The 16,248-nt window shown below is 37.4% G+C and overlaps 1 protein-coding gene across 1 annotated transcript in view; it reads left to right on the plus strand.

Annotated features, from left to right (window-relative positions):
- Window positions 1-240: 240 nt before the first annotated feature.
- The window catches only part of MEST (mesoderm specific transcript), a gene marked incomplete at its 3' end in the record, with an annotated part of 62,988 nt that continues 46,980 nt past the window's right edge, over window positions 241-16,248 (plus strand). The window contains exon 1 of the mRNA XM_079931408.1: window positions 241-313. The remainder of the gene's footprint in view (window positions 314-16,248) is intronic.

Consider the following 16,248-nt stretch of genomic DNA (forward strand, 5'->3'; position numbering starts at 1 on the left):
TTAGCGTCTCATGCCCGTCTCTGGGGTCTGCTTAGCTGCGGCTCGCGCCCGTCTCTGGAGCTCCTTTAGGCGGCGCTCTTAATCCCCTCTTCTCGCGCACCAGGAAACAAAGAGGGAAGAAAAGGTCTCTTGTCTCTTCGGCAGGTCCAGACTCTTCCCGGATTCCCTCCCGGCTAGCTGTGGCGCACTAGCCCCTTCAGGCTGTGTTCACATCGCCAACCCCAGTCCTCTCCCTGTGATCAGACCGAAGCCCGAGCCTCAGCTCCCAGCCGCCGCCTGACCCGGCGGGTGAGCAGACAAGCCTCTCAGGCTGGTGAGTGCCGGTCGGCCCTGATCCTCTGTGCGGGAATCTCTCCGCTTTGCCCCCTGCACCCCTGTTGCTGTGCTCTCCTCCGCGGCTCCGAAGCTTCCCCCCTCCGCCACCCCCCATATCCGCCCGCGAAGGGGCTTCTAGTGTGTGGCAACCTTTCCTCCTTCACAGCTCCCTCCCAGAGGTGCAGGTCCCGTCCCTATTCTTTTGTCTCTGTTTTTCTTTTTTCTTTTGCCCTACCCAGGTACGTGGGGAGTTTCTTGCCTTTTGGGAGGTCTGAGGTCTTCTGCCAGCATTCAGTGGGTGTTCTGTAGGAGTTGTTCCACATGTAGATGTATTTCTGATGTATCTGTGGGGAGGAAGGTGATCTCCGTGTCTTACTCTTCCGTCATCTTCCAAAGCATAACTTTTATATGCACTGGGAAACCAAAAAATTCGTGTGACTAGCAGTATTGCAATATTCACTTTATTGTGGTGGTCTGGATCGAACCCACAATTTCTCTGAAGTATGCCTATATGCTAATAGTCAATTTGCTGAAAACTAAAGATTTCCCTTTTTTGAAAGAAAATCTCAAAGGCAGCCAGAGAAAAAAGAGAAATAACATACAGAAGAAAGATAAGAATACAGCAAACTTCTTGTCAACAACTATTCAAATAGAAGACAGTGAGAGGACATTTTTTAAGTGCAGAAAGGAAAAAGTCAACCTAGAATTCTATACTCAATGTAAATATCTGCTAAAAATGAAAATGATATGGACTTTTTCAGACAAAAATTGAACGAATTCATTGATAATAAACCTATATTACACAAAATGTTAAAGGAAGTTCTTTGGCAGAGAGTGTACTAGTGGAAATTTGGACATACACAAATGAAGAGTAATGGATAAAATGAGGGTAAATATAAAAGACATTTTCCTTTTTATATTTATAATAACTTATTATTTTATATAATATCTATTTAAAAGAAAATTAACTAAGTAAAAATGGTAACAATGGCTTATGGGAATTATAACATGTAGAATTAAAATATATAACAACAGGGCTTCCCTGGTGGCGCAGTGGTTAAGAACCTGCCTGCCAATGCAGAGGACACAGGTTCGAGCCCTTGTCCGGGAATATCCCACATGCCATGGAGCAACTAAGCCCGTGCACCACAACTACTGAGCCTGCACTCTAGAGCCCGCAAGCCACAACTACTGAGCCCGAGTCCCACAACTACTGAAGCCTGCGTGCCTAGAGCCCCTGCTCGGCAATGAGAACCCCGCACAATGCAATGAAGAGTAGCCCCCGCTCTCCGCAACTAGAGAAAGCCCGCACACAGCAACAAAGACCCAATGCAGCCAAAAATAAATAAATAAAATAAATAAATTTATTTAAAAAAATATGACAGTAACAGCACAAAGGTTAGGAGAGGAAATTGAGGTGTACTGTTGCAAGGATCTTAAACTAGACATGAATTGGTATGTTATTTCAAGGTAGAGTATAATGAGCTTAGGATGTATATTATAAACCTTACAGCAACCACTTAAAAAGTCATGAATAACAAGACAATAATGGAGATAAAATGGATGAATAAAAACACTGCTACTCCAAAGAAGCCAGAAAAAAAGAATAAAGAATAAATGGGACAAATAGGATATGAATAGTAAGATGTTAGGTTTAAATCCAACCATACCAATAGTCAAAACAAATATAAACAGTCTATACCTGGAGTCAGTAAACTATGACCCTCAGCTCAAATTTAGCCTGCTGCCTGTTTTTGTAAAGTAAGTTTCACTGGACCACAGTCATACCCATTTATGCATTACCTATGGCTCCTTTCTCATTACAATGGCAGAGTCAAGCATTTACAACAGAGACTGGATGACTTGCAAACCTGAAATACTTACTGTCTGGCCCTTTACAGAGAACATTTATAGCCAACCCCTTCTATAAACATCCCAATTAAAAGACAAAGATTTTCATATTAAATAAAGAAAATCAACTATGTGTTACCTACAGGAAATATACTTTAAATTCAAAATACTTGTTGGCTAAAAGTAAATGGATAGAAGAAACTATACCAAGTAAGCACTAATCAAAGGAAAGCTGGACTAGGGAAAGGAAAGTCTGTTCAACAAATTGTGCTGCGGGGGGAGGGATAAATTAGGAGGTTGGGATTAATTTATACACATGACTATATATAAAATAGATAATCAACAAGGACCTACTGTATAGCACAGGGAACTCTACTCAATACTCTGTAATAAGCTATATGGGAAAAGACTCTGAACAAGAATAGATATATGTATATGTATAACTGAATCACTTTGCTGTACACCTAAAACTAACACAACTTTTTAAATCAACTATATTCCAATATAAAATTTAAAAAATTTTAAATGATGCTGGGAAAACTGGATATTCACATACAAAATAATGAAGTTGAACCTTACACCATATACAAAAATTATCTCAAAATGGATCAAAAGCCTAAATGTAAGAACTAAAACTGTAAAACTCTTAGAGGAAAACATAGGGGGAAATCTTTATAACATTGGACTTGGCAGTGCTTTCTTAAATATGACACCAAGGGCTCAGGCAACAAAAGAAAAAATAATTGATCTTCATCAAAATTAAAACATTTGTGCTTTGAAGGATACTACTATAAAGAGAAAGGAAGAAAATATTTGCAAATCATACTTCTGATAAGGGGTTAATATCCAGAGTATATAAAGAACTCCTAAAATTCAACAACAGCAACAACAAAAGAGACAACCCAATTAAAAAAGGGCAAAGGCTTGAATAGACATTTCTGCAAAGAAGATATACAAATAGCCAATAAGCACATGAAAAGGTGTTCAACGTCATTAGTTATTAGAGAAAAGCAAATCAAAACTGCAATGAGGTACCACTTCGTAACCAGCAGGATGGCTATTATTTTTTTTAAAATGGAAAACAGGTGTTGGTGAAGATGTGGATTGGAATGCTTGTGCATTGCAAGTGGGAAGGTAAAATGGTTCAGCTGCTATGCAAAAATAGTCGATGGTTCTTCAAAAACTTAGACATAGAATTACCATAAGACTCAGCAATTCCACTCCTGGGTATTTACCCAAAAGGACTGAAAACAGGAACCCAAACAGATACTTGTATACCAATGTTCATAATGGCATTATTCACACTAGTCAAAAGGTAGAAACAACCCAAGTGCCCATCAACTGATGAATGGGTAAACAAAATATGGTATACACATACTTTAAAATGTCTAAAATGGTAAGCTTTCCTTTGTATATATTTTGCCACAATAAAAACAAAACAACACCTGGACTGGCTATGTTAATTTTAGACAAAGTAGACTTCAGAACCCTTCAGTGATTTCCCATAGTCTTATGTTCAAGTCTATATTCTTTATTTTATTTTTAAAATTTTTTTAAATTAATTTTTATTGGACTGTAGTTGATTTACAAAGCTGTGTTAGTTTCTGCTGTACAGCAAAGTGAACCAGTTATACATATACATATATCCACTCTTTTAGAGTGACACACAAGACCTTTGAAATTCTGTTCTTTGTTTACCATTTCAGCCCAATCTCTTACCATACAGAATGGCTTCAAGTATGCCATGAGTCTTTGTGCTTGCTATTCTTTCTGTTTGGAAAATCCTTTTTTCACTCTTCATTATCCCTTTGGGATAAAGATGGAAATCACCTCTTTCTGGCAGCCTTCCCTGACTAACTCCTACCTTCATCCCAGACTTCAGGAGGTGCTTTTTCAAAATGGTTCCATGGAACCCTGTGTCTACCATGCTGTGCTGTGATGGGTGATTTCTTTGCCTGCCTCCTTCACTACCTTATCAGCTCCTTGAATGCAGGGATAGCATATCTCATTCTTTATAGTCCTAGTGCCTGGGATGGTACTGGCAGATGGTAGGCACACAATAAATATTTGTCAAATTAATGAAATTCTGTGACAGTGCTCATGAAGACACATGGGAGACCAAACCATAGGAAGGCTCCCCCTTTATCACACTGAACATTTTCAACCTTTTTTTCTGCTGTCTAGTATATCAGTACATAGGGCACAGTTGTAAAATGTCCTCCAAACTGGTAAATAATATCAGCCTTTGATTGTTAAACTAGTGAAATCCACACACAATGAATGTGAATAAATGTCTGCAAATGTCATCTTAAGAAACAGGATGTAGCAGTGCCTGGAAATTTAATCAAGGCATGATGGAATGTGGAGCAAAGCTGTAACCTAATCAATGGCCTTAACAGCTGAAGAAAGAATATGTGAGCAGAAGGGGGGTGGTCTGTAGGGAGTGCTGAAACGTAGAGCCAAGGAACAAACATTTGTCATTATGTCTCCAGCTCTGTCAAGGGAAAGAGTTGTTTTTTGACCATTTGACAGAAATATGCAGTCCACCCTATATCCCTATTGATGCCACAGAGCTCATCCAATTCCCTGCTTTTGTTCTGATTTCATGCTCACAAACAACCTCTTGATTATAATTTGGCTTTCCATATAGATTTTCCAACAGGAGAGAATGCAATGACCACTCAGCATGAACATCTGGTCTCTTTGGCAAGGAGCATCCTCTTTGTATATGAACGCATTGGTCTTCTGGTTTATAGATCAGTCAATTCATAGCCCCCGGGGGCTGCAGAGGTGCTCATTCTCCCAGCTCTTGCTGAGACTGCCAGCAAGGTCCTGTTCCCCTTTGTTTGCACCCTCACTCAGCATGAGCTGAGGACAAAGTATCACAAGTCAGCCATAGCTCCTCCAGGCTTGAGCCCATCTTGCTTCAGACTTACTCCTTCCTCATAGAAGAAAAGTGCTTTTGGACTTACAGTCCATGCTGATGCTCAGGGTCTATTGTCAGGACTTTCTCTCCTCTTCAAAAATCTGGCCTCTGGGCTTCCCTGGTGGCGCAGTGGTTGAGAGTCTGCCTGCCGATGCAGGGGACACGGGTTCGTGCCCCGGTACGGGAAGATCCCACGTGCCACGGAGCGGCTAGGCCCGTGAGCCATGGCTGCTGAGCCTGCGTGTCCGGAGCCTGTGCTCCGCAACGGGAGAGGCCACAACAGTGAGAGGCCCGCGTACTGCAAAAAAAAAAAAAAAAAAAAAAAAAATCTGACCTCTGCTGATGATACAGTTCTCATCTTCCCATACCATGATTCCTTGCCAATGTGTTTATTTATCTTAGTAATCGTTTCCAAAGGCCAGAGATTAGGCAAAATACTTTCAGAGAACATAGTTAGAGTTGATATGAGTCTGGCCAGGGCTTACCCTGTCAAGGACTCAGGCACAATTAGCATTGAAGATGGAAAAGGAGACAACCTGGTTGAGTTAGTCTTGTTGAAATGGATGCTTGGACAAGTTCTGTAGGTCTAGGGCCTCAACTAATGAATTTGGTAGTCCTATGGGTATTCTGTGGGGTTTTTTGAGTTCTAGGAAAAGTTATGGGCTAAGTTAATGGAGCTGCTTGCTGAGAGGAAATGCCAAATGGGTCAATGCTGGGCTGCAGAGAGGCCTTGAATACATATTCAGGCAGAAGGAAAGCTCTATAGAAAGTAGAGGAAAGGAAGGTGGGGTTGGTGAACACTAAGGAAAAAAAAAACCCTAAAATTTTGTAATTAAATAGGAGGAATTAAGCATTTATCCTCCCTTTCCAGTTGGAACTGTATTTCAAGGTAAGCAAGTAGCCCTAGCCGATGAGGGAAAGTGCTACCAGAAGAATGCCAGCAAATAAATGTAGAAGGAATTATACAATAAGGAAAGCAATAGTTGGGAAACTCTAATGAAAATATTGATTCAGGCAAGGTACTTCAGTTAGTTTTAAAAGACTGTTTGGTGAATGGGTTTGGGGAGCTGATACTTGTATAGCACCAAAGCAACACACCACAGACAGCAAGGTGGAAAAACTGTATGGCAAAGGGGTCAGACTGTCATCACTCTTATATCCTGAGATCAGTCTCAGTGTTCCTAATAGACAGTCAACCAGATGTTATGTGTCCTATGATGTGACTCCATACAGAGTATACAATATAACCTATGATACGTTCTATCCAAATATATTTAACTTGAATAAATAGTTTAGATACAAGTTTTATTTTATGTGAAAAACAGGAGATGGAGGAACAAGTTGAAAAATACCATGAGGAAGCAACCAGACAAAGCCTGACAGTAGGATATTCTGCAAGACAACTGCCCTGGCCTCTTAAACAGTCAGTGTCATGGAAAAGGAGCTGTGCTATGTTCAAAGAGACTTAAGGGACATCAAACAAGATGTAATATATGGTCCTGGATTGGTTAATGATTTGGGCAAACCAACGGTAAAGAACATTTTTTAAACAAATGGGGAAATTGGAATACGGATTGGGTAGTAGATGAAATGAAACTTACAGAAAGTGCAAGGTGACTGAAAAAGAAGGTTTCAAAGAGTATATCTACTAATATGTCATTTTGGTTAAAACAATACATATCACATGTAAGCATAGAGAAAGATTCGAAAAGATACTAATGTGGGTATTAGCAGTAGCATATCTCTTTTTTATTGAGATATAATTCATATACCATAAAATTCATCCTTTTAGAGTATACAATTCAGAAGATTTAGTAAAATCTTGTGCCACAAATGCTTGTGCCACTATCATCACTATATAGTTCCAAAACATTTTCATTACTCCCAAAAGAAGCCCCATACCCATTAGTAATCTCTCCATATATCCCCCTTTCTTCACCTCTGGCAAACAATAACCTACTTTCTGTCTCTATGAATTTACTTATTATGAATATTGCATATACACGGAATCATATAATATGTAGCCTTTTGTGTATGGCTTCATTCACTTAGCATAATGTTTTTAAAGCTCATCCATATTGTAGCATGTATTAGTACTTCATTCCTTTTTATGGATGAAAAAATATTCCACTGTATGGATATACCACATTGTGTTTATCCATTCATCAGTTGATGGACACTTGGGTTGTTTTAACCTTTTGGTTATTATGAATAATGCTGATATGAACATTTGTGTACAAGTTTTTGTGTAAACATATGTTTTCAGTTCTTTTGGATATATACCTAGGAGGAGAATTGTTGGTCATATGGTAACTTTAACTTTTTGAGGAAATGCCAAACTGTTTTCTAAAGAGGCTGTACCATTTTACAGTCCCACCAGCAGTGTGTGAGGGTTCCAATTTCTCCATATCCTTGCCAATACCTGTTATTGTCCATATTTTTTTTATCAGAGCCACATTGCTGTGTATGAAGTGGTATGTCATTTGATTTTCATTTCCCTGATGGCCAATGATGTTGAGCATATTTTCATGTGTTTATTGGCCATTTGTGTATCTTCTTTGTAGAAATGTCTATTCATGTTCTTTTGGCAATTTAAAAATTAGTTTATTTGTATTTTTATTGATGAGCTGTAAGAGTTCTTTTACTGGATAAATATCCTGGATACCAGACCCTTATCATACATATGATGGGTAAGGTTTTCTTCCATTCTGTGGGTTGTTTTTTTAACTTTCTTAATGGCATGCTTTGAAGCACAAAGTTTGTTTTGTTTTGTTTTTGTTTTTGTTTTTGCTTCATTGTCCTGGCTAGAACCTCCAGTACCATGTTGATTAGAAGTGTCAAGAGCAGACACACTTGTCTTGTTCCTGATCTTAGGGAGAAAAGCTTTCAGTCTTTCACCATTAAGTATGATATCTGTTGTGGGGTTTTTGTACATGCCCTTTATCAGATTGAGGGAGTTCAATTTATACTTTTTGGGGTTTTTTTAATCATGAAAGGGTGTTGACATTTGTCAAATGCTTGTTTTGGCGTCTATTGGGATGATCATATGGTATTGTGCTTCATTCTATTAATATAACATATTACATTTATTTTCATATGTTGAACCAAACTTATATTCTGTCATAGTGTATAAGCTTTCTTACATCTTACAAAATTCAGTGTTCTGGTATTTATTGAGAACTTTTGTGTCTAAGTTCTTAAGGGATATTGATCTTTAGTTTCCTTTTCTTTATTTTTTAACATCTTTATTGGAGTATAATTGCTTTACCATATTGTGTTAGTTTCTGTTGTATAACAAAGTGAATCAGCTATACATATACCTGTATCCCCATATCCCCTCTCTCTTGCATCTCCCTCCCACCCTCCCTATCCCACCCCTCTAGGTGGCCTCTAGGTGGTCACAAAGCACTGAGCTGATCTCCCTGTGCTATGTGGCTTCTTCCCACTAGCTAACTATTTTACATTTGGTAGTGTATATATGTCAATGCTACTCTCTCACTTCATTCCCAGCTTACCCTCCCCACTCCCCGTGTCCTCCAGTCCATTCTCTAGGTCTACGTCTTTTTTCCTGTCCTGCCCCTAGGTTCATCAGAACCATCTTTTTAAATATTCCATATATGTGTGTTAGCATACGGTATTTGTTTTTCTCTTTCTGACTTACTTACTTCACTCTGTACGACAGACTCTAGGTCCATCCACCTCACTACAAATAACTCAATTTTGTTTCCTTTTTATGGCTGAGTAATATTCCATTGTATATATGTGCCACATCTTCTTTATCCATTCATCTGTCGATGGACATTTAGGTTGCTTCTATGTCCTAGCTATTGTAAATAGTGCTGCAGTGAACATTGTGGTACATGACTCTCTTTCAATTGTGGTTTTCTCAGGGTATATGCCCAGTAGTGGGATTGCTGGGTCATATGGTAGTTATATTTTTAGTTTTTTAAGGAACCTCCATACTATTCTCCATAGTGGCTGTATCAATTTACATTCCCACCAACAGTGCAAGAGGGTTCCCTTTTCTCCACACCCTCTACAGCATTTACTGTTTGTAGATTTTTTGATGATGGCCATTCTGACTGGTGTGAGGTGATACCTCATTGTAGTTTTGATTTGCATTTGCCTAATGATTAGTGATGTTGAGCATCCTTTCATGTGTTTGTTGGCAATCTGTATATATTCTTTGGAGAAATGTCTATTTAGCTCTTCTGCCCATTTTTGGATTGGGTTGTTTGTTTTTTTGATATTGAGCTGCATGAGCTGCTTGTATATTTTGGAGATTAATCCTTTGTCAGTTGCTTCATTTGTAAATATTTTCTCCCTTTCTGAGGGTTGTCTTTTCTTCTTGTTTATGGTTTCCTTTGCTGTGCAAAAGCTTTGAAGTTTCATTAGGTCTCATTTGTTTATTTTTGTTTTTATTTTCATTTCTCTAAGAGGCAAGTCAAAAAGAACCTTGCTGTGATTTACGTCATAGAGTGTTCTTCCTATGTTTTCCTCTAAGAGTTTGATAGTGTCTGACCTTACATTTAGTTCTTTAATCCATTTTGAGTTTATTTTTGTGTATGGTGTTAAGAAGTGTTCTAATTTCATTCTTTTACATGTAGCTGTCCAGTTTTCCCAGCACCACTTATTGAAGAGGCTGTCTTCTCTCCATTGTACATTCTTTCCTCCTTTATCAAAGATAAGGTGACAATATATGCATGGGTTTATCTCTGGGCTTTCTATCCTGTTTCATTGATCTATATTTCTGTTTTTGTGCCAGTACCATACTGTCTTGATTACTGTAGCTTTGTAATATAGTCTGAATAGTCTTCTTTTTTTGTAATATCTTTGTCTGGTTTTGGTATTAGAGTAATAATGGCCTCATAGAATGAGTTGGGAAGTGTGCCTTCCTCTTGTATTTTTTACAACAATTTGTGAAGAAATGGTGTTAATTCCTCTTTAAGCATTGGGTAGAATTCACTGGTGAAGCCATGTGGTTCTGGGCTTTTCTTTGTAGGAAGTTTTTGATTATTAATTCAATCTCTTTCCTTGTTATAGGTCTATTCAAAATTTGTATTTATTCTTGAGTCAGTTTTGATAGTTTGTATCTCTCTAGGAATTTGTGCATCTTATCTAGGCTTACCTAATTTGTTGGCATACAATTATTCATAGAATTTTTTATAATCATTTTTATTTCTATGAGGTCACTATATTGTCAGTCTTTCATTCTTGATTTTAGTAATTTGAGTGTTCTATCTTTGTTTACTTGGTCAATCTAGCTAATATTTTTTCAATTTTGTTGATCTTTTCAAAAAACCAATTTTTAGTTTTATTGATTATCTCTATTGTTTTTCTATTCTCTATTTCATTTATTTCAGGTCTAATCTCTATTATTTCTATCTTTCTGTTTGCTGTGGGTTTAGATTGCTCTCCTCTGCTAGTTTCTTAATATGGGAGGTTAGGTTGTTGACATGAAAACTTTCTTCTTTTTAAATATAACAATTCAGAACTATACATTTGCATATAAGCACTGCTTTCACTGCATTGCAAAAGGTTTGGTGTGTTGTGCTTTCATTTTCATTTATATCAAAGTGCAGTTAACTCTGAACAACACAGGTTTAAACTGCACAGGTCCACTTATATATGGATTTTTTTCAATAAATATGTAGTATAGTACTCTACAATCTGCAGTTTGTTGAACATATGGATGCAGAACTGAGGATATGGAGGGCTGACTGTAAAGTTACACATGGAGTTTTGACTGCATGGAGGATCAGTGCCCCTAGCCCTTGTGTTGTTCAAGGGTCAGTTGTATTTTCTAATTTCCCTTGTGATACTTCCTTGACCTGGTGGTTACTTAGGGGTGTGTTGTTTAATTTCCAAGTATTTGTGAATTCCCCAAATTTCCTTCCATTAGTGATTTCTAATTTTAGTCTCTTTTGGTCAGGGAAAATACCTTGTATGATTTCTATCCTTTTAAATTTAGTAAGACTTGTTTTATGTTCTAACATATGGTCTATGCTGGAGAATGTTCCATGTGCATTTAAGAATGATGTGTATTCTACTGTTGTTGAGTGGAGTGTTCTATAAATGTCTATTAGATCTAGTTGGTTTATAGTGTTAAGTCTTCTGTTTCGGTACTAATCTGTCTTATTATTTTACCCATTATTGAAAGTGGGTTATTGAAGTTTCCAACTTTTGTTGAATTGCTGATGGTGTCCCAGAGATCTCTAAGATTCTTTTCATATTTCTTCATTCTTTTTTCTTTCTATTCCTCAGACTGGATAAGCTCAACTGAACTATTTTCAAGTTTGAAAATTTTTTCATCTGCCTGCTCAAATCTGTTCTAGAGCCCTTCTAGTGAATTTTTCATTTCCGTCATAGTACATTTCAACCACAGAATTTTCATTTGGGTCTTTTTGTCAAATATAATGTCTACCTCTTTATTGATATTTTTATTTTATGAGATATTGTTCTCATACTTTCCATTAGTTTTTTTTTTTTTTAAATATGTAATTTAATTTTTTTTTTTTAAAACTTTAATTTTTTGGCTTTTATTTTTTTTTTTAACATCTTTATTGGAGTATAATTGCTTTACAATGGTATGTTAGTTTCAGCTTCACAACAAAATGAATCAGTTATATATATACATATGTTCCCATATCTCTTCCCGCTTGCGTCTCCCTCCCTCCCACCCTCCTTATCCCACCCCTCCAGGCGGTCACAAAGCACCGAGCTGATCTCCCTGTGCTATGCGGCTGCTTCCCACTAGCTATCTACCTTACGTTTGGTAGTGTATATATGTCCATGCCTCTTTATCGCTTTGTCACCGTTTACCCTTCCCCCTCCCCATAGCCTCAAGTCCATTCTCTAGTAAGTCTGTGTCTTTATTCCTGTTTCACCCCTAGGTTTTTCATGACATTTTTTTTTCTTAGATTCCATATATATGTGTTAGCATACGGTATTTGTCTCTCTCTTTCTGACTTACTTCACTCTGTATGACAGACTCTAGGTCTATCCACCTCATTACAAATAGCTCAATTTCGTCTCTTTTTATGGCTGAGTAATATTCCATTGTATATATGTGCCACATCTTCTTTATCCATTCATCCAATGATGGACACTTAGGTTGTTTCCATCTCTGGGCTATTGTAAATAGAGCTGCAATGAACATTTTGGTACATGACTCTTTTTGAATTATGGTTTTCTCAGGGTATATGCCCAGTAGTGGGATTGCTGGGTCATATGGTAGTTCTATTTGTAGCTTTTTAAGGAACCTCCATACTGTTCTCCACAGTGGCTGTATCAATTTACATTCCCACCAACAGTGTAAGAGGGTTCCCTTTTCTCCACACCCTCTCCAGCATTTATTGTTTCTAGATTTTTTGATGATGGCCATTCTGACTGGTGTGAGATGATATCTCATTGTAGTTTTGATTTGCATTTCTCTCATGATTAGTGATGTTGAGCATTCTTTCATGTGTTTGTTGGCACTCTGTATATCTTCTTTGGAGAAATGTCTATGTAGGTCTTCTGCCCATTTTTGGATTGGGTTGTTTGTTTTTTTGTTATTAAGCTGCATGAGCTGCTTATAAATTTTGGAGATCAATCCTTTGTCAGTTGCTTCATTTGCAAATATTTTCTCCCATTCTGAGGGTTGTCTTTTGGTCTTCTTTATGGTTTCCTTTGCTGCGCAAAAGCTTTGAAGTTTCATTAGGTCCCATTTGTTTACTCTTGTTTTTATTTCCATTTCTCTAGGAGGTGGGTCAAAAAGGACCTTGCTGTGATTTATGTCATAGAGTGTTCTGCCTATGTTTTCCTCTAAGAGTTTGATAGTTTCTGTCCTTACATTTATGTCTTTAATCCATTTTGAGCTTATTTTTGTGTATGGTGTTAGGGAGTGATCTAATTTCATACTTTTAAATGTAGCTGTCCAGTTTTCCCAGCACCACTTATTGAATAGGCTGTCCTTTCTCCACTGTACATTTCTGCCTCCTTTGTCAAAGATAAGGTGACCATATGTGCGTGGGTTTATCTCTGGGCTTTCTATCCTGTTCCATTGATCTATCTTTCTGTTTTTGTGCCAGTACCATACCGTCTTGATAACTGTAGCTTTGTAGTATAGTCTGAAGTCTGGGAGCCTGATTCCTCCAGTTCCTTCTTTCGTTCTCAAGATTGCTTTGGCTATTCGGGGTCTTTTGTGTTTCCATACAAATTGCAAAATTTTTTGTTCTAGTTCTGTGAAAAATGCCAGTGGTAGTTTGATAGGGATTGCATTGAATCTATAGATTGCTTTCGGTAGTAGAGTCATTTTCACAATGTTGATTCTTCCAATCCAAGAACATGGTATATCTCTCCATCTATTTGTATCATCTTTAATTTCTTTCATCAGTGTCTTATAATTTTCTGCATACAGATCTTTTGTCTCCTTAGGTAGGTTTATTCCTAGATATTTTATTCTTTTTGTTGCAATGGTAAATGCGAGTGTTTTCTTGATTTCACTTTCAGATTTTTCATCATTAGTATATAGGAATGCCAGAGATTTCTGTGCATTAATTTTGTATCCTGCCACTTTACCAAATTCATTGATTAGCTCTAGTAGTTTTCTGGTAGCATCTTTAGGGTTCTCTATGTATAGGATCATGTCATCTGCAAACAGTGACAGCTTCACTTCTTCTTTTCCGATTTGGATTCCTTTTATTTCTTTTTCTTCTCTGATTGCTGTGGCTAAAACTTCCAAAACTATGTTGAGTAAGAGTGGTGAGAGTGGGCAACCTTGTCTTGTTCCTGATCTTAGTGGAAATGCTTTCAGTTTTTCACCATTGAGGATGATGTTTGCTGTGGGCTTGTCATATATGGCCTTTATTATGTTGAGGAAAGTTCCCTCTATGCCTACTTTCTGCAGGGTTTTTATCATAAATGGGTGTTGAATTTTGTCAAAAGCTTTCTCTGCATCTATTGAGATGATCATATGGTTTTTCTCCTTCAGTTTGTTAATATGGTTTAGCACATTGATAGATTTGCGTATATTGAAGAATCCTTGCATTCCTGGAATAAACCCCACTTGATCATGGTGTATGATCCTTTTAATGTGCTGTTGGATTCTGTTTGCTAGTATTTTGTTGAGGATTTTTGCATCTATGTTCATCAGTGATATTGGCCTGTAGTTTTCTTTCTTTGTGACATCCTTGTCTGGTTTTGGTATCAAGGTGATGGTGGCCTCGTAGAAGGAGTTTGGGAGTTTTCCTCCCTCTGCTATATTTTGGAAGAGTTTGAGAAGGATAGGTGTTAGCTCTTCTCTAAATGTTTGATAGAATTCGCCTGTGAAGCCATCTGGTCCTGGGCTTTTGTTTGTTGGAAGATTTTTAATCACAGTTTCAATTTCAGTGCTTGTGATTGGTCTGTTCATATTTTCTATTTCTTCCTCATTCAGTCTTGGCAGGTTGTGCATTTCTAAGAATTTGTCCATTTCTTCCAGATTGTCCATTTTATTGGCATAGAGTTGCTTGTAGTAATCTCTCATGGTCTCTTTTATTTCTGCAGTGTCAGTTGTTACCTCTCCTTTTTCATTTCTAATTCTATTGATTTGAGTCTTCTCCCTTTTTTTCTTGATGAGTCTGGCTAGTGGTTTATCTATTTTGTTTATCTTCTCAAAGAACCAGCTTTTAGTTTTATTGATCTTTGCTATTGTTTCCTTCATTTCTTTTTCATTTATTTCTGATCTGATTTTTATGATTTCTTTCCTTCTTCTAGCTTTGGGGTTTTTTTGTTCTTCTTTCTCTAATTGCTTGAGGTGCAAGGTTAGGTTGTTTATTCGAGATGTTTCCTGCTTCTTAAGGTGGGCTTGTATTGCTATAAACTTCCCCCTTAGAACTGCTTTTGCTGCATCCCACAGGTTTTGGGTCGTTGTGTCTCCATTGTCATTTGTCTCTAGGTATTTTTTGATTTCCTCTTTGATTTCTTCAGTGATCACTTCATTATTAAGTAGTGTATTGTTTAGCCTCCATGTGTTTGTATTTTTTACAGATCTTTTACTGTAATTGATATCTAGTCTCATGGCATTGTGGTCAGAAAAGATACTTGATACAATTTCAATTTTCTTAAATTTACCAAGGCTTGATTTGTGACCCAAGATATGATCTATCCTGGAGAATGTTCCATGAGCACTTGAGAAAAATGTGTATTCTGTTGTTTTTGGATGGAATGTCCTATAAATATCAATTAACTCCATCTCATTTAATGTATCATTTAAAGCTTGTGTTTCCTTATTTATTTTCATTTTGGATGATCTGTCCATTGGTGAAAGTGGGGTGTTAAAGTCCCCTACTATGAATGTGTTACTGTCGATTTCCCCTTTTATGGTTGTCAGTATTTGCCTTATGTATTGAGGTGCACCTATGTTGGGTGCATAAATATTTACAATTGTTATATCTTCCTCTTGGATCGATCCCTTGATCATCATGTAGTGTCCTTCTTTGTCTCTTCTAATAGTCTTTGTTTTAAAGTCTATTTTGTCTGATATGAGAATTGCTACTCCAGCTTTCTTTTGGTTTCCATTTGCATGAAATACCTTTTTCCATCCCCTTACTTTCAGTCTGTATGTGTCTCTAGGTCTGAAGTGGGTCTCTTGTAGACAGCAAATATATGGGTCTTGTTTTTGTATCCATTCAGGCAATCTGTGTCTTTTGGTGGGAGCATTTAGTCCATTTACATTTAAGGTAATTATCGATATGTGTGTTCCTATTCCCATTTTCTTAATTGTTTTGGGTTCGTTATTGTAGGTCCTTTCCTTCTTTTGTGTTTCTTGCCTAGAGAAGTTCCTTTAGCAGTTGTTGTAGAGCTGGTTTGGTGGTGCTGAACTCTCTCAGCTTTTGCTTGTCTGTAAAGGTTTTAATTTCTCCATCAAATCTGAATGAGATCCTTGCTGGGTAGAGTAATCTTGGTTGCAGGTTCTTCTCCTTCAACACTTTCAATATGTCCTGCCACTCCCTTCTGGCTTGCAGAGTTTCTGCTGAAAGATCAGCTGTTAACCTTATGGGGATTCCCTTGTGTGTTATTTGTTGTTTTTCCCTTGCTGCTTTTAATATGTTTTCTTTGTATTTAATTTTTGACAGTTTGATTAATATGTGTCTTGGTGTATTTCTCCTTGGATTTATCCTGTATGGGACTCT

The sequence above is a fragment of the Stenella coeruleoalba genome, assembly GCF_951394435.1.
Source record: "Stenella coeruleoalba genome assembly, chromosome: 9".
NCBI lineage: Eukaryota > Metazoa > Chordata > Mammalia > Artiodactyla > Delphinidae > Stenella > Stenella coeruleoalba.